The sequence below is a fragment of the Tenrec ecaudatus genome, chromosome 4, assembly GCF_050624435.1.
Source record: "Tenrec ecaudatus isolate mTenEca1 chromosome 4, mTenEca1.hap1, whole genome shotgun sequence".
Lineage (NCBI taxonomy): Eukaryota > Metazoa > Chordata > Mammalia > Afrosoricida > Tenrecidae > Tenrec > Tenrec ecaudatus.
In genome coordinates, this window is record NC_134533.1 from 58,579,313 (window position 1) to 58,596,982 (window position 17,670).

General features: G+C 50.9%; 1 protein-coding gene across 4 annotated transcripts in view; it reads right to left on the reverse strand.

The window, feature by feature from the left end:
• Positions 1 to 17,670, reverse strand: part of MICAL2 (microtubule associated monooxygenase, calponin and LIM domain containing 2) — a 227,099-nt gene that overhangs the window by 185,420 nt on the left and 24,009 nt on the right. The gene's annotated exons all lie outside the window — the stretch shown is intronic.

The following is a 17,670-nucleotide window of genomic DNA, read 5'->3' on the forward strand; positions in this document are numbered from 1 at the left end:
GTCATATCTTACACTGTCCGACATCTCCCTTCACCCACTTTTCTGTTGTCCATCCCCCAGCTTTTCTTTCTTAAAGTCTCCCTTATAAGCTACAACCCAGCTGTGGTCTTTTTCTAGTTTGGTATGAAATTGAAATAAAACCGACTGCCCAGAACTAGGAACAAACAGTTTCTGCATGTTCTGGGAAACAACAAGACGCGATGCTTCAGCTTCCAATAATAGCCTTGGAGCAGCGTGGTGGTTGCCCTTGTTTGAGGTTCCCCTGCCCTCCTGCCTGTGAGTCACAGGGCCGTGCCTGCCCCTGCACTGGGGGCCACAAGTGAGGTGCAAGCCCAGGGCCGTGATTGTAGGTGACGGCATGGCTAAGGAGCCCACACAGTTACAGCACAAGATCCCCTCTCTGGAGCATAGGCTAAATGACGGCGTCAGAGACAGAGCAAATCCTTGGCCCTGGGGATCACAAGAATAGTGGACATTTCGGGTGCACTCACGGAGGAGACTTTACGCATTGGGCTGCCTGTCACACAGTTTGCCGTTCAAACCACCAGGTGTTCTGTGGGAGAAAGATGAGCCTTTCTGGCCCCAGGAAGATTGGCAGCCTTGCAAATCCAAAGGGGCAGTTCTCTTCTGTCCCACAGGGTCCCTGAATGTCAGAATCGGCTTGATGGCTGTGAGCCTGGCTGTGGGTTTTTGTGACGCTCCGCGTGTTCGCAGCTCTCCGTGCATTAAAGCAATTCGTCACCATAAAATAGCAAGGCATGGAGAGATACTAGCATTAGGCTCGTTTTCAAAGAATTAGAAAATTGAACATCTTGTCCAAAGTCTCATGATACTACCAATGGTGAACCTGAGACTTGAAGCTAGAATTCAAAGCCCCCTGCCCCCATGATTACCCGCCCCACATCAAGCAGAGAGCATGAAAGTGTGTACGTTGATGTGGTCTTCCTCACAGACAAAGCCCTGAACCTCATGACTTCACATAATGCATGCTCATTGCTCACATATGTTAAGCTGAAAACCCATGTTCCTGGTCAGTGGTGGCCTTTCCTCCGTGTGCGTGTCAAGGGAATGGGGTCCCCTCCTCCTTGAGACTCTGGCCCCCTCAGCAGGTGAGCACGAGGACCCCAGGCAAGTGCTAGAAGTGGAGTATACCCCTTCTGCTCACTGCCATCTTCTAGCTCTTGTCATGTGGACTCACGGGGTTCCAAGGAGGGCTGGGGAATGATGGGGCCCAGGAGAAGTAGGAATTAATCTAGGGATCAGCTAGCCTGGCTGCCATACTGACCAACCTGTGAGAAATAAACTTTCATGATGTGAAGTCTTTCGAGACTCGGTGTTTTTTTTTTTTTTTTTTGCGGTTGTTACAATTTTTATTTTACTTGGATCAACAATCAATGCTCATGGAAGCAGCAGCTCAATAATTTTTTAATGATATAGTTAGGTCAAAATGTAATATCTTTAAAAAATAATCATTTTATTTGGGGCTCATACAATTCTTATCATCCATCCATTGTGTCAAGAACATATGTACATTTGTTGCCATCATCGTTCTCAAAGCATTTGCCTTCTACTTGAGCCCTTCGTATGGGCTGATTTATCTTTTATAGGAGAGAAATATCACCTCAATTAAGTGCTGTGAAGTTGTCTCTGATCGATAGCTGCTCTGTGTACAACCGAAGACAACATTGTTCCTATGTGGGCGTCCATGAGGGGAGCCACTGGGTCTAGTTTCCACATTTGGAGTCTTCTTCCTCTGACTCTCCATTTTACCAAGCATAGTGTCCTTCTCCAATGGATGTCCCTCCTAATAACATGTCCAAAGTGAGGTGAAGTCTCATGCCCCTGCTTGCTTCTTGGGAACTTCCTGGCTGACTTCTTCCAAGGCAGGCTCATTCATTCTTCTGCAATCCATGATAAACTTACAACTCCTTGTACACACTACAGTTTGCAGGCATCAGTTCTTCTTGGGCCTTCCTTATTCACTGTCCAGACCTTTGAGCATCTGGGTGATTAGAGAGACCATGACTTGGGTCAGGTGCTCCTTGGGCCTCAAAGTGATACGCTTGCATTTTGGTTCGTTAAAGATTTGCCCAACACGATATGTTGCTTGCTTGCTTGTCTGTTTCTTTCTTGGGCATTGATTGTAGATCCAAGTAAAATGAAATCCCGGATACCTTCAATCTCTTCTCTATTTGTTGTTCTAGTTGTAAGAACTTTTGTTTCATGTTGAGGTGTTTTCCAAACCTGCAGCTTTTGCCTTTTGACTGAGAGTCTTGGACTTTCATCAGGAAGTCCGTATACAAGGTTGAGCCATCTGTTGGTTGTCCATGAGCCTTCCTCCATTCCTGTTGCCCCCCTATCCTTCTTCATAGCACCCAGCTTCTTGGGCTACTTGCTCAGCATGTACACATAGCAGCCCCCACTCCTATGAAACTGGCCCATGTCAGAAAGCATTCCCTCTGAACAAGACAGATAGCATGGGTTCTCACCACCATGGCGGTTGTACATCATTTTTCCAAAGCAGTCAGTTCCATCGTTTCATATCTTAGATTCCATTCAAAAAAGAAGAGAAACAATCACCACGGAGTCCGTCCAACTCAAGGTGCTCCCAATGCATGGAAGAGTAAAGCTGTGTTATGGGGTCTCGATGACAGACTCCTTTGGGAAAGTGGATCATCAGGCCTTTCTTTGGAGAAGCCTATGCGTGGATTCAAACCTCTCACCTTACAGGTAACAATAAGGGTGCTGTTTGCACCACCCTGTCTCAATATTTTGGAAATCTTGCCTGGACCAGAAACAAGCCTGTTTATCCCACTCCCTAGCCTCTACCCTAAATGCAGACGTATCTGATGCTGAAAAATCCCATCCCTGTCCCACTGCAAATGGTGTACGACAGGAGAACGCGCATCCACGCCCTTGGTTTCCACGACGTCCCCAAGCTAACATGGCATGGCGGCATCATTAAGGCTTTCCTGGAGCAAATCATACACACCACAGAGTGACTGTGAATATTAAATGAAGGTGCCACATCTGGGCTCACTTCCTGGCATACTGCCGAGGGGACAACTGCCACCAACTCAGGTTCAAGACACAGCAAGCCAAGCCAAGGTAGAAAGGAGTACACTTTCACAGAGAGGGTGGGAGCAGCTCACTCTCACAGTAAGCTGTCTGCTCCTCCTCCAACTCGGTCCAGCACACCCTGAAGTCACTCTTCAGGGCCTTGGTTTCTGGAAGACCCAGAGTCTCCGGGCTTCTTGAAATCAGGTCTCAGGAACCTGAGTCTGTAATGCAAGCCAGGAAAGCTGGGAAGAGGCATCGAAGTCCTGAGAGCGAAACCTTGCAAAGCATGTCTTGCTGGCACCTGCTCACTGTGCATACAACCCTGGACCTGGGAGACTTGGTCACTTAGGAGGAGGCCCTGCCCCGCCTCTGAATGCTCACACCCCAGCGAGCTATGTCTGAGGGCTGGGGTCTCCCCACACATGGGGAAAAATTATGCCAAGCGACCCCATCTTCAAATCTAACCCCCCAAAAGGGACTCATTGCCAGACAGATGCTTTTTGGCATATTTTGCTTTTCTGCTCTGTGGATTCAGCAGTATGAAGTCATTCCCCCCCAAATGGACACAAGTTCAGCCACGTTTAGACTAATATTTACTTTTACGAACACACAAACAAAATGGGGCTCTCCCAGCTTCCCTCCCGAGCCCAGCGTCTCCAGAGAACACTGCATGCCCCACACGCCCCGCTCCCAGGTAAATAATGTGCAAGCACCAGCTCCTCCAAATGGCACCCGGGAGAAGCTTGGACGGCAGATGTCCATGCAGTCAGGCCCCCTTCCTGTTTGGGTCTTCAACCGCTCTAAGGCCCCTAACACACAGTGCGCATAGGAGAGGAACTCGAGGGGACTGTGTAACGGTTTGCCAAAAGCAAATGCTCATTCTTTGTATACAACACAGCACTGTACACTCCCTCACCTCCCCTTCCCCTTCAACCCACCACCAGCTGGTTTCCCCTCCCTTCAGGTGCCCTCAGCCCCTGGGCCCTGAATGCACCCGCTCACCAAGATCGCTGCTCCACAGCGACCGTTTACCCTATCTTCTCTTGTTACGGTCTCTCCCCATTTTGCAGACTCTTGCCTCTCCCCCCGACCCTGACATGTTGTTGTGTCCCAATGTTCTGTTCCCAGTCTCGTCTGGTTCTTAAAGATCTCAACACTCCCACAGGTCAACTGGTATCCATCAGTCTTAATAGCCCGCAAACCTGTCTCCACCGCATGCGTTCCAGCAGTAGACGGTGCTATTCCAGATTGTAACGATTTATCAGAGAGCTCTTAATGACTGCCTTGCCTCACAGGGACCTCGAGTGCTGTCCATTTCCCTCCCACCCCACCTGTTACACTTCCAGCACTCCCGCCCTGGCCAAAGCACTGAGACTCTCAAGCCAAGACTTTGGAGTTGACCTTCTCCAGCCCTCTCCCTCATCTTGCACAGCCACCAAGCTGACCCACCAAGCGGGTTACCAAGCTTTGCCTTTCAGCAACCCTGTCCATGGCCAAACTGCCTCAGCTCAGGTGTGCGCCCACTCAGCCCTGGGACCCTCAAAATCTCACAACCACTTCCCTGCCTGCACGTTTACCTCCCTCTGGTCTACCCACCGATTCACCAAAATGATGTCGGAGGGATGTTTGTACTGAAGATGTACGTTGAGTCAGGTGCATTTCCTGTTTGGATCTTCAATGGCTCCCAGACATTCTCCAGGGTGACATCCAAACCCCTTAGTCCAGAAAAGCAATAGAGCCCCCTCATGATCTAGCCCCAGGCCAGCCTCTCCAGCCTGCCCTCTCAGCCTGCCCCTATCCCTTGTCCTAGATCTAGATTTATCAAACCACCTGTGTTCTCTGATAAATGGATCTCCCTCAAGCCTCCACCCCATTCAGCGAACTTAATGCGCTATGCTGGACCCTCTGTCTGCAACACCCTTTCAGACCCTGCCCACTTGGCCAAGGCCCACGGGTCTCTAGAGCTGGCTGGCCCAGGCACAGAGAATAATAGGTACGATTTGGACTCAGAATCAGCCTGGCTGGATGCAAACCCCAACTCACTGTGTCCTCACTGTGTGCGCCTGGATGGGTTAATTGCCTAACCCCCTTGAACCTGTTTCTTCGTCTATAAAATGGGCAGTAATCGTCCTGGCCTTTTGGGGTTATTCAGGATTAAATGCACTGATGCCTGGCCCAGCTTATTTTTAGCTACACTGTTCTTTGAAGCCATACTTTGACCTCCTCTCTGGCCCTGTTCTTGCACCGGACTCTGGAAACTTCTATGACGCTTTCACATATGCATATTACTGAGCTATGTGTGAGTCTGCCTGCCTCACTGAGATGTGAGCCCTCAGTGCCAGAGGCTGCGCCTCCCAAGGCCTGCCAGCTGTGTGTCTAGGAGATGGGAGATGAGAAATAACAGCTGGTGGGGGGTGGGGGTCGGGGTGGGATTCAAGGACATCACACAAAATTCTGAATACATGGTGTTCTCTGTTCAGGGGCTGGTCAACCCTGGTCTGAGTTAGCACGTGACCCACCTAACCAGTCTCCACAGCCCATCCTCCCCCTTTCTCAACCCATGAGCATCACCTTCTTCCTATTCACAAACCCCAGGGTCCCCCCACACACCCTCACTCTACAGGCTGACTTCCCTGTCTGGGTCTCTTCAGGCTCCCGCCAGGCAGCCCTCCCTCATCAGACTCCATCTCCATAGATATGCAAGCCAACCCATCATAGCACGCACCACACATGCCTCTGCTGATGGACTGCTGGTGGCTGCCAGGTGTACTGAGCCCACAGGTAGGCGGCCATTTCCTTCCATTAAGCTATCCGTCCTGCCAGCCACACAGCTGTCTACCCTCCTGACTCGTCTCCTCAAGAGGCCGGTAAACTGCATAAAGTCTTTATGAGCAGGTATATGCACCGGCATGGGCAGACAGGTGAGCCCTACCTGAGTCAGAAAAGACGAATGGGCTGTCCAAAGCCTCCTGCCATGTCAACACAGTTGGGATGCCAGGATCTGAGATTTGAACATAAAATCCCCCACGCTTTCGAGAAGCAGCAGGAACCAAGCAAGGTCACCCAGCGATGGGTCCTTGGCGACATGTCCAAGGATGGCACACCTTCCCAAGTGGGGGTGGACTGGGCCAGCAGGGGGTCAGCAGATGGACTCCACCCTGGCTTCCTCCAGGACCAGCATTCCTAAAGGTTTTATTGTTTCGTTTTGTGACTTGGTGTGTGTGTTAAATTATTTATGACATGAAATTAGCCCTTTTAATCCTACAGATCTGTAGCATTAATTAGACTCACAATTTTAGCAACTCTCTTTTTCCAAAACTTTTTAATCAACCCAAACCAGAAGCGCTGAACCTCTGAAGCAAAAAAGTTCCTCCTCCTTCCCTTCCCCAAGCCCAGCAACCACTAATTGGCTTCCTGTCTCCATGCATTTGCCTACTCTGGATATTTCATATATATGGGATGATGGAATCGTTTCCCGTGTGTGTCTGGCTTACTAGAGGGCTTCAGAAAGTTCACGGGGAAGAAAACGGAATGGAAAGATCACGTACTTTTCCAGGCACTTTTTGAAGGCCTCTCGTGTTCCACTTAAGCACAGTATTTTCAAGGCTCATCCATGGCAGAGCCTGTGTCAGTTTTCACTTCTATCTATGGCTAAGTGATAGTCCGGTGTGTGGATACATGTTTTGTCTTTCTGTTCATCTGTTCAACACCGGGCTTGCTTCCATCGTCAGGCTGCTGTGAATCGTGCCAGTAGGCGCATTAGTGTGAGTCTTTTCTCGCATCTCGGCTTTCCATTTGGTGGGATGCAGATAGATAGATGACAGACAGATAGATAGATAGATAGATAGATAGATAGATAGATAGATAGATAGATAGATAGATATGATTGGAATGGCTGGGTCATCTGGAAATTCCAAGTTTCATCTTTGGAGAAATGGTCAGCGACTCCCTGCCGTGACTCCACCATTTGACATTCCCATCGGTGCTAGCGGGTTTGAATGTTCCTACATCCTTGCCAACACTTGTATTCCCAGTATTTGTGGTGGTGGTGTTGACAAGGGAGGCTTGTTCGTCTTAAACCTTGAACATAGTCTTGAGGCGGGAAATGTCCGCATGCAGATCAAAGCTCAGCCGGTCTTCTCGCCAGGCCCTAGCGTGGAGGTGTCCTCGTGTATGCACAGATTCCCTCCGTGACAAAGACCAGAGGACTGTTCTGAGGAGGATGGCGGAACCCAGATAGCTCACAGCCCCATGCACTTCCTTTGTTGGCTTCCCACCGGAGCTGGACTGGGATCCCGATGGTCGGCAGTTGGAAACCACTAGCGGATCTGAGGGAGAAAGACTGGGCTTCCTACCCCTGCAAACAGTCTCCGAAACCCACAGGGGTTTGCTCTGAGTTGCTGGTGGTCAGATGGCAGCGAGTTTGGTATTGGGTCTGGGAAAACCGAAGGATCTATTTGCTGGCCATTCGTGCATTCCAGTAATCGTTCAACTGACACTGGTCACTGCGTGGACACAGTTCTCACCTCAGGAGAGTGAGCTATATAGAACAGACAGTGACAAACAGCGCTGAGAAAGCACTTTTCCACCAGGGCGCTGCCCAGAAGAATTTCCCTGCCCATGTCAAATATGCTGCTCTCAAGAGGTTCCTCAGGCATCTGAGCAGATGAGGGAGATGAGAGACCCATTTGGCCCCACTCCCTTGCTGTGCAGAGCAACCGGAGTCTCCTGGGAACCATTCCTCCCAAAGATCCATAAAACCAAGTAAGGGTTCAGACAGTAAATAAAGAAAGACCTTTCTGATAAGACAGTAAATAAAGACCTCTCTGATAGAACCGGTTCCTAAAACACATTCACTTGCTGAGAGTAATTTTGAGGAGATTCTTGACTTGATAAGATGCATTTCCCCCTCGAGGACTGGCAGGGGAGTGCTCCGCTGTGGAGTGGAAGGACAATGGAGGTGTGAAGGGGGTGCCCAGTTCTCTTGGGTGGGGGTGGGGTGGGAATGTACTCAACGTCCGTCCGCACTCCTGAGAGATCAGAGATGCTGGCTCCGGCCTTTAGACCCCAGCCAGCGCCTAAGCCATTCAGTGAGCCAGAATACCCCTCAAAACGGCCCAGCTCGCCAACGGACTCACAGCTGGTCGAATCCAGCCAAGGAGTTTCCCCTGATGGCTGAGGAGGCTGCTTCCCATAATCACAGCGCAGCAAATCTGTGTGGGCTGAGTGAAGGCACTAAGCTAATGACTTGGAACTTGGGCTTACATTCTGAAAAACAAGTTCACTAAAATACATAGCAACTGTCCAGAAAGCATTTTTTTCATTCCTGAGAAAGAACGGCAACCCAGGCACTAAAATGATGGGGCCGTGCTCGGAGACCAGGAAGCTCTTCCCTTCCAGTCACTGTCCACTGTAGTTCTCCGCATCTCTCCAGGAGGGACAATGCAGGCGCAAAGCTGCGTTTCTCAAGGGAGCTCTCGGGGGACAGCTCAGCCAAGTGTTCATTAAACGGAGTTATGACCTTGTCCAGGAGAAAATCCTCATTCCTGGAGGACTCTCTGTAAAAATGGGATTTATTATTTTTTTATTTTCATCCTGGCTACGAGGCTCCTGGGAATTCACCCTCGTGGCAAATAGTCTACTTCCTTCCTACTTTTGCCTTGCAAATGCCATTCTTTCAAACCACTCACACATCTACACTCCGAAAGCAAAAGTTACCAAGCACTTCTCAGCCAGCACTGAGCACCTGAGTTGCTGGGCCCATGGGTCAGGACCACAATCTTGGGGTACACCAAAGGCAACTGGTATAACACGGCCCACAAAGAAATACTCTCTCTCCTACTTTGGGGTGCCTCGCAACTGGACTTTTAAAACTGATACGCTGCCATCAAAGGTGCCGCAATTGGCCTCCCCTGTGCCGAAAGGAGAGCAGAGACCATTCAAAGACACAAGGAAACCATCATTCCACTGGACTGCTGAGACACGTGAATCTCAGCCTCCATGACCCGAAGACCAGAGCAAAATGGCGGGGCACCTCTGCCAATGGCTCTGAAAGGGAGCGCATGAGTGGGTCCTGCATCGAGGGGGGAATGTGAACCCACACGCATTGTTTTTTATTATTATCAATGATTTTTTTAAAGACCAGGGTTCCTGGTCTGACAGGGTGGAACCTTCCAACCCGCTCTGATTTAGAAATGGGCTCGCCCCCGTGGCTCCACTGGCAGCCAAACCACCCGGCAGAAAGGGAGAGGAGAGGCAGGGCAGAAGGCCATCTACTGGATTCAGACTCATCGCAACCCCGTAGGATGGAGCAGAAGACTGTAACTCCTGTCGGCAGTAGAAAGCCCGATTTCTCTCCCGAGGAGGGGCTGGTGGTTCTGAACGGTTGACCTTGCGGTTAACTGCCCAATGCATAGCTACTATGTCACCAGGGCTCCTGCTTCCACCCAAGTCACCATAAAAAGTTAAAAAAAAATGAAGACGGTAATAAGTTCAAGGGGATACCATAAATGGCAATCAGAAACTAAGATATGCAAATGTGGGAACGAACAAACCCCGAGAGAAAGATCGCATAAAACCATTCACAAGGCTCAGTCCCAATGAAGGGACCAAAGGACAGATGGGATCACTAGAAAGCAAACAACGAAACACAAAATAAAAATCTGCCCTGTCCTGGGGTTGGTCTTTCCAAGTGCCGCCCCTGCGGAATTGCCCTATGGCCCCTGTCTGGGATGAAGGCAGTCCCCAGAGAGACAGTCTGCACACGAACTCACAAGGGGGTTGCTCTCCGCCTATTTGGTGAGAGGAATTTGAGACATGTTAAATATGAAACCGTCAGAGTGGCCTGTCCTACCCCAGCTCCCTGCTCCATCAACAATTGCTTCCACTGGTGCGTGAGCCACAAGGCCTTGCCTGAAAATGAGCCCCTCCCACATCTTCAGCCTTCAGGTGCCTGGGAGCTGCCTTCTGGAGAACCTCTGCAGGTCTCCACTGCTGCTGCTTCCGGCTACTTGCACATGCACTTGACCGCCCTCTGTCATCTGCTGCCAACCCCATCCCCTCCAGCTTCTCTCTCAGTGATGCCTGCACCCCCTTCCCCCACAGCACAGAAAGAAATTCCTTGCCCACCACCACGCCCCTGACCCAGAGAACCCTCTTATGGGAAATCTCCTACTCAGCCTTCAAGGCCCAAGTCTGAGAGAGCACTTCTTTTATGCAGCCTTCCCTGGGGGCTGCTCCCTTCTCCCCGAGGATTTAGCAGGTCCCTCCAGGATGACACTTAGGTGACACATGACTACGTAACCTGTCTGTCTCATCATCAGGACACAGCTCCCAGGAGTCTTACCCACCTTTGTATCCCCAGAACCCAGCCCACGGCCTGGCACTCTGGAGTCCCCAAGAAAAGCCCAGCCTACCCTCTCTGTGCAAAGGGGACCGAAGGAGAAAGGGCTTAAGAGGCAGGCATCCCGAATTTGAGTTCCAGGTTTTATGCGATGCCGGCATGCTAGTTAACCTGTCCCTAATGGTCCCATTTCCTCAGTACAGGTAAGAGCCATGCCCACACCTCAGAGAGGTGCGTGGAGGGAGGCATACACAAGGTGGCACCATGCAGAAGCCCAGTGCCTGCCCAGCGAGCGGGCACCAGGGCATTCACTTCCTCTCCATAGCAAGTGTTGACCCCACTAGAGTGGGATCTTGAGGAAAAGGGAAGTGGCTCCCATTCTGGGCCACATGCCCTGCACATGGCAATAGGTGGCCAGCCTCTAAGCCAAAGAGTCCTCTCAGACCAAGGGCCAACCAGGCTGCCCTCAGCCAGGCCCTCGAGAGAGATTTCCTAATCAAAGCCTGCTCACCAACGACACCCAGGTGCTTTTTATCTGCATGGCCGACTGCAAGAGGTCACTGCTGCCGAGGCTGGGCTGTCACAGCCTTCATTTTCTGTCTTGAATTACTCTTTCACCCCAAGGCACACCATAAAACAGAATCATGCTGACTCTACAAAGCGAAGTCACTAAGTACAAGTCAAACAGCCTACACAAGGAGCCGCAACATCTCTGTGCCGCTGCGCCCAAGTTTTATTAGCGCTTGGTAAACAGCGAGGCGGGAACAGTGGGGCCCTGCTCACTCCTTAAGACTCCAGTTCAGGGTCCACCAGAGAAGCTGGGTCTTGGGAGGAGGTGACGCGATTCGGAGGGAAGAGATTCTCCACTGGGAGTCAGGAGACGTGGGCTCCGGCTCGGAGCTGTGCCAGCTTGCTCTTGGAGTGTGAGTGCCGTGTCTCTGAGCCTCAGTGTCTTGACTCACAAAATATAATGGGATTTGGTGACTGGTAAAAGCTTTGGAGCTTTAAAACTCTGAGACTGGAAATCCCTAGCTCTTTCCCTTTTTTTAACTCATTATCGGATGGGCATCTCTTGGCTCTCGCTCAATAGACTTTCCCCAACACTACCACCCTTACTGCCGCGGAGCTGTCCCGTGTCAGGTCACCCTGACCCCAGGGACTGTGCAGGAGAGGGTAAGCGTGGGCCGTGCTCCTAAGGGTTTGTGTGCTGCCATGAGGCCAGCCCAACTCAGCCGAGCCCAGCTCCAGCGGAGCACCAAGAGCCTGCCTATCACAGTGACCCACTCACCCCGGTTGGTTTCTTCCCTCCCAAGGACTTTCTCCCTTCCTTCCCCTATCAGCTTGGTCTCTCGGTCTCCTACACGGTCCACACTCGATGCTTTTTCCCATGCAAGAGGCAGGGGCAGGCATTGGCAGTGCTTATCTGTGCTCTGGCAGATCTCAGGGCGGGGCAGGGCAAGGTGGCAAAACTACCAAGGCCAGAAGGAAAGTGCTTACATAGGCAAGCTGGGGAGGAGGGGGAGGGGGGAGAGGAGGAGGGAGAGGAGGGGGAGGAGGAGGAGGAGGAGGCTGCTAAATGGGCTTCGGCTCAGCTCTGACCCCACAGAAGTCTGAGAGGCTGTTTTAAGCTCCCTGCAGCCCAACTCTCCAGGCTCCCTGATTTCCCCAGGAAGTACTCAGGGAGCCGCTAAGTTTCTGGCCTATCCAAGGTCAAACAGCTGATCTGTGAACACCAAGAGGAGAATGTGGGTCTTTTGGGCCCAGCCCTATTTTTTTTCCCACTCAACTCTGTTGACCTCCAGAGTCTAATTAGGTTGCTCTAATGAGGCCAGGTGGATCCCCTGGAGACTATATACGAAACACAACCCAAATGTCACATAGGGAAGGATCTGACCCAGGCGATGTTCTGATAACCGCCTCTCCTACCTGGTGCATGCCTTCCGGGTCTGACAAGACTCCTGTTTCCTTTTTCTCTCGGCCTGACCACACACTCTCAAATTCAGAGGTCAGGGGCAGGGAAAAGGTAAGTCCCCCCCCATCCCTACTACACCTTAAGTATCTAAGATAACTCACCACTGTCCCTGCTGCCTTGGACCTGTGCTGGCATAGTGGTTACGTGTTGGGCCTGCTAACACAAAGGCCAGCAGTTTGAAACCCCCAGCTACTCCACAGGAGAAAGGCGAGACTTTCTACTTCTGTAAATTGAGCGACAAGTCTCAGAAACTCTCAGGGGGCAGTTCTACCTTGTCTTATGGGGGTGCTGCAAGTCGGAATTGATTCGATGGCAGCGAGATCCCTCAGTCCTCCATTGGATATGGCCTGCAGGGAAGAGGGGTTTAACCCCCTGGATCTGTATAGGCCACAGGCAATTAAAGGGCTAATCTGATGGTTTATGATAGCAAACAATTGGCTGGACCTCTGCCAGGGGCCTTTTGAAGAACAACGTCTGACTCACACATCACCTCCACCTCAGGAGGAGGAAGCTCTGAGTAAGAGTCAAGGAATTAATTATTCAGTGTGCATGACCCAGTTCCAAAGGCAATGCTGAGGGAAAAGAGGGCTCACTGGTTTCTTATCGGGGCATGAAATTCAAATACTGTTACTTCACAGGGTAGTGCTCCCAATGTGGTCACAGTGGATCTGCTGACGGTCAAGAGTGGCCAAAAAAGAAAAAAGCCAAAGTCCACATACTCAGCAAATATTTACTGAGCACCTCTTCTGTGAGAGGCACTTTAGAGATCTGCATGTGGTCAGAGCTCGGTAGAGAGACCAGGAAATTATAAACAAGAGGCCTTAGGTTGTACCCTAGCTCAGCCCTTCACCTTGGCAAGTTAATTTATTAATTTAGTTTTTTCACCTTCCAAACTCTTAAATAAAAATTTATTTTTTTACTTATCATTTCATTAGGGGATCTTACAGTCCGTATAACCATCCATCCATCCATTGTGCAAAGCACATTTGTGCATATGTTGCCATCATCATTTTCAAAGCATTTTCTTTCTACTTGAGCCCTTGGTACCAGCTCCTCTCTTTTCCCTCCCTGCCCCACCTTCTCACACCCGTGAACCCTTGATAAATTATAAAATATTGTTATTGCCATATCTTACACTGTCCGCTGTCTCCCTTCACCCACGTTTCTGTTGTTCGTCTCCCTGGGGAGGGGGGAGGTTATACGGTGATCGTGGCGATCAGCTACCATGGCCTGTTCATATCCTGTGGATGTCAACGTGCTCATCTGCAACATGGGAGTAAGCCCACGGGCACTTCTGAGGAATAGGAAATGATTCACGTAAAAACCTAAAGTGAGAGAGGCGGGCGAGCCAGGCGCCCATGTGAACGACAGGGCCTGACCCACTTTCCTGGCCCTGAAAAGTTTATGGTCTGGAGATGCTCTGCAAAACAGTGCAGGGTGCCAACTGAGTTCCAACACGTTCTCTGTCATTTGGGCAAATTGTAGGTTTCAACCTGCCCGTGGCGTTGGGGCCAGGGGTCAGCCCCAGTCTCTCAGTCTGTAAGGCCAAGGCACTACAAAGAGGAGGAGAGAAATGTGAGGCCCGCCCAGCCCGGTGTCAAGCCACGGCTGAATGAATGATCCAGGAGAGACCCGGGATTTGGGGCGGCTGGGGAACAGGCCAGCTGGAAGGCTGGCTAGTCAGAAACAAACCTGTTCCCTTGGATGCAATAGGACTGAGCCAGGCAGAAATGCACACACTTCCCGGCCCACGCACGCTTTAGACATGAGGGGATTCACTCCTGGTGCCCAGCCCAGCTCTGCAGTCTGCGCCATTCCAAGACATTCTCAGGCCGCAGCAGGCTGCTCGTGCCCGGGCCTCCCTGGGTACTAAGAGTCAGAACTAGTGAAGCAGCTTTCCTCTGGGTGCCCTCAACGTTTCCTCATCTGCACGGACACCCCTCAACTTCACTTCCTCATCTCCAGGTGGCCAGCCTCAGAAGACCCAGACAGGCCCACCCGCTGCCCTCCAGCAGGGTGTCACCTCAGGCTACAGCCTCTGAGGTTGGCCCCCAAGGCTCTGCCCTGACCCGCTCTCCTCCTTCAACCAAACTCAGGCCCTGGTCCAGCCTCACGTTTCCAAGGACACTCCAGAAGGCCTGGGCCCATTCCATTCACCTCTATGCGCTCTCTGGCTCAGTGCTTTCTCCAAGTTCCTCGTCCTCGCCCAGGGTCCTCTGATTGCGGTCCACAGAAGGAGGGCAGCGACGTGGAAGAACGAGAGCCTGTGTCCCACGTCTGCATTGGGCGCCAAGTTACGTACCCTTGAGAAAGTATCTTCAGGCCAGGTCTCAGTTTCCCTATCTGGTAATGAGAGGTTTGCTCTAAATAATCTCTTTGGTCCCCTTTAATTATCAAGTTTGGCATTACAGAGACCAGACAAGAAAGAGATACCGAAGATGGGAGTCCTGGGCCTCGTTAGTCCACAACCTGGGGCAAGTTCTATGACTGCTCAGACCCCAATCTCCACGTCTATAAAATAAATGATAGGATGATTTCCCCTCCCAGAGTGCAAAGCTCGCAGGAGACATTCATTAACTGTAACACCTGTAAACAGGCCTTGGGGTGCAACTCCTTCAGTCAGCAGGCAGCTACTGACCCCTGGGGAATGGCAGGTCTTGGGGCTGGTTGGAGTGAGGCTACCTGCTTGGGCAAGAAGGTGAGAGGCCAGTTCCTGGAGGCACCTATGGCTGGTGGGTGAGCTGGACAGTGGATGAGCCCAAACTGCGGCCTGTGGTATAGCTGAGGCAGGAACCAAGTGTGTCGGAGGGCAGAGGAGATGGCGCCCACTTTGCCTGGGAAAGTGAGAGGTGTCTCACAGAAACAGTGTGTTCAGAATGTGTGCCCTGGTCCAGGAGTTGTGGGACTGAGCCAGGACACAGAGCAGAAGCAGAAAATAAGGCAGGAGAGAAGCTGCAGTCAGACTGGAAGGGCTTGAAGGCCAACCAGAGTGACGGGTCGAATGGGTATCTGCGGTGGGTCTCTTGTGGCTCTATAGAGGACATGACACAGGCAGCAGAAGCTGAAGCCAGGGAAGGAAGAGAGAAGGTGGGTTCAGTACACCACGAGGGCAACCCGCAAAAAAGAACTTCAGCCTGTGTGATCCAGGGATTGTAAATAATAAAATCCAAGTCTGAGGGAGGGAACGGTATCAGAGCTTATTTTGTGCACACCTGGTTTGCCAAAAGCTACGAATGACAGTGGAAGGCCCCAATCCATTTGCAGGGTCCCCACACGGATTAAGCCTCCAGGGAATCCCCTCTGACCGTAGTGAAGGATGTAATTAGCCTTGTTATCAGGCAAAGAGCACCCTAAAGTTGATTACGGCAGGTGTTGTCAGCTTAAAATGTAGTATCTTATCATTTGGTCTCCCTTCTGACCAATTTTTTAATGGTTTCAGATTTTTTAAAAAGCGAAGAGGAAATACACCTGGATTAGGCCTCCAGGGAATCCCCTCTGAACTGATCTCAGCACGGGGCTCAATTTTCAACCAAATAAGCTACAGGCCTAGAAGGGGACCGTCACTCTACGGAGGCATACAGACCTAAGACCGAGCCACCATTGGAGACCAAAGGGTGGCATTTACCCAAGGACAAAGCTCAGGTAGGGCAAGGAGGAGGAATGGAAACTGAAAACACAAGGAGGAAGTGGGCTACGTGATGTCGCACGGTGGGAACTGCAATCAGTGGTGTGAAACAAACTGCGTGTGAATTGTTGAATCTTTCCCTGATTCGCAAAAAGTTGAATTAAAAATTCTTTTATTTAAAAGCCCATTATTGATTTTTGCCCACCAGGTCTTATGCCTCCAATGGCTTTAAATCAACCGACCAAATTCACTGTCATCGAGTCAATGCTGACTCACGGCGACCCCCAGTGGGTCTCGGAGACTGTCGCTGTTGATAGGAGCAGAAAGCCCAGCCTCTCTTCTGAGGAGCTACTAGTAGTCTGAACTGCGGTCATGTGGCTCTCAGCCCAGCTCGGAACCACTACGCCAGGGCTACTGGCGATCTCCAGACCTGATTTCAACAGTGTGTCCCCACAGAATGGGGTCCGAGCAGATACAGATGACTTAATCTCATTTAAAAGAAAAATCTTGGACAAATGGTCTAAGGAGCGTTGGATTCACTTTCTCCAGCATGCAGTCTGGCTAGATTCTTGCCTTGGCCCTGATCTGGGCCAGCAGAGGCCCAAAGAGCATCAGAGACGAGACTTGGAAAACAGAGCAGCTGAGTGGCTCGTCTGGCTTAGAAGAAGAGGGGCCGAAATGCCAGGGGGTAGGGTGGGTCCTCTACCTCCCCAAACAAGTCTCAGTCTCAACCCTTCCTTTTCCTTGCTTCCGCCTCAGGGAGGCTGTGTAACCTAGGAGGTTGTAGACAACAAGGACCAACGAGGGAAGCTGCGTTAGTTAAAGTTTATTGTGCCAACCTGGCCGATAAACACATGGGGGGTTAATTGAAGGGCAAAGGGATAAATGGTTCAGTGAGCCTCGCCTTTCTAGTTCTTGGGTCTCTTGCTTTCTGGATGTGGGACCAGGGTGCAGCTGCCTTAGCCAGTTTCCTGCTTCAGCTGGCAAGTCTAACTTCCTACAAGACATCCTGAGAAGCCACATGGACCTTCCCCGATGCAGCCCTGGGTGCTGGAGCAGCCGTGTGGAGACCCTGCCAGCGCTCAGATGCTTACACGTTCACTGATTCGGCTTTCCTCCTGCAGTCAGCATCATTGCTTGTGCTTTGTGAGATGGAGGAGGCCTTTGTGGATTGGTGTCGGACATATGGGTTAATGGTGGACGTGTGGGTTTGGGCAGCACTGGGTTGGGATGTTTTCTTGATATGCACTTCACCTTTATATAAAACTCTCTTATACGTATGGGTTTCTGTGGATCTGTTTCTCTAATGTACCCAGATGTGCACAGAAACCAATGTTTCTACCAGGGGTCTTTCCTCAACTGGGGGTCACGTTCACTTGGACTGAAGAAAAGGGCACCCCACACATTTCTAACCATAACATCCTGCCTCAGCAGAAGAGTGGGTGAAGGGAGACGTTGGACAGTGTAAGCTATGACAATAATTTATAAATTATTTTATTCATCAATTAAGGGTTCATGAGGGAGGGGGTAAAATGAGGAGCTGATGCCAAGGGTTTAAGCGAGAGCAAATGTTTTGAGAATGATGAGGGCAATGAATGTATAGATGGTGCTTTACACAACTGATGTATGTATGGATTGTGGTAAGAGTTGTAGGAGCCCCTAATAAAATGA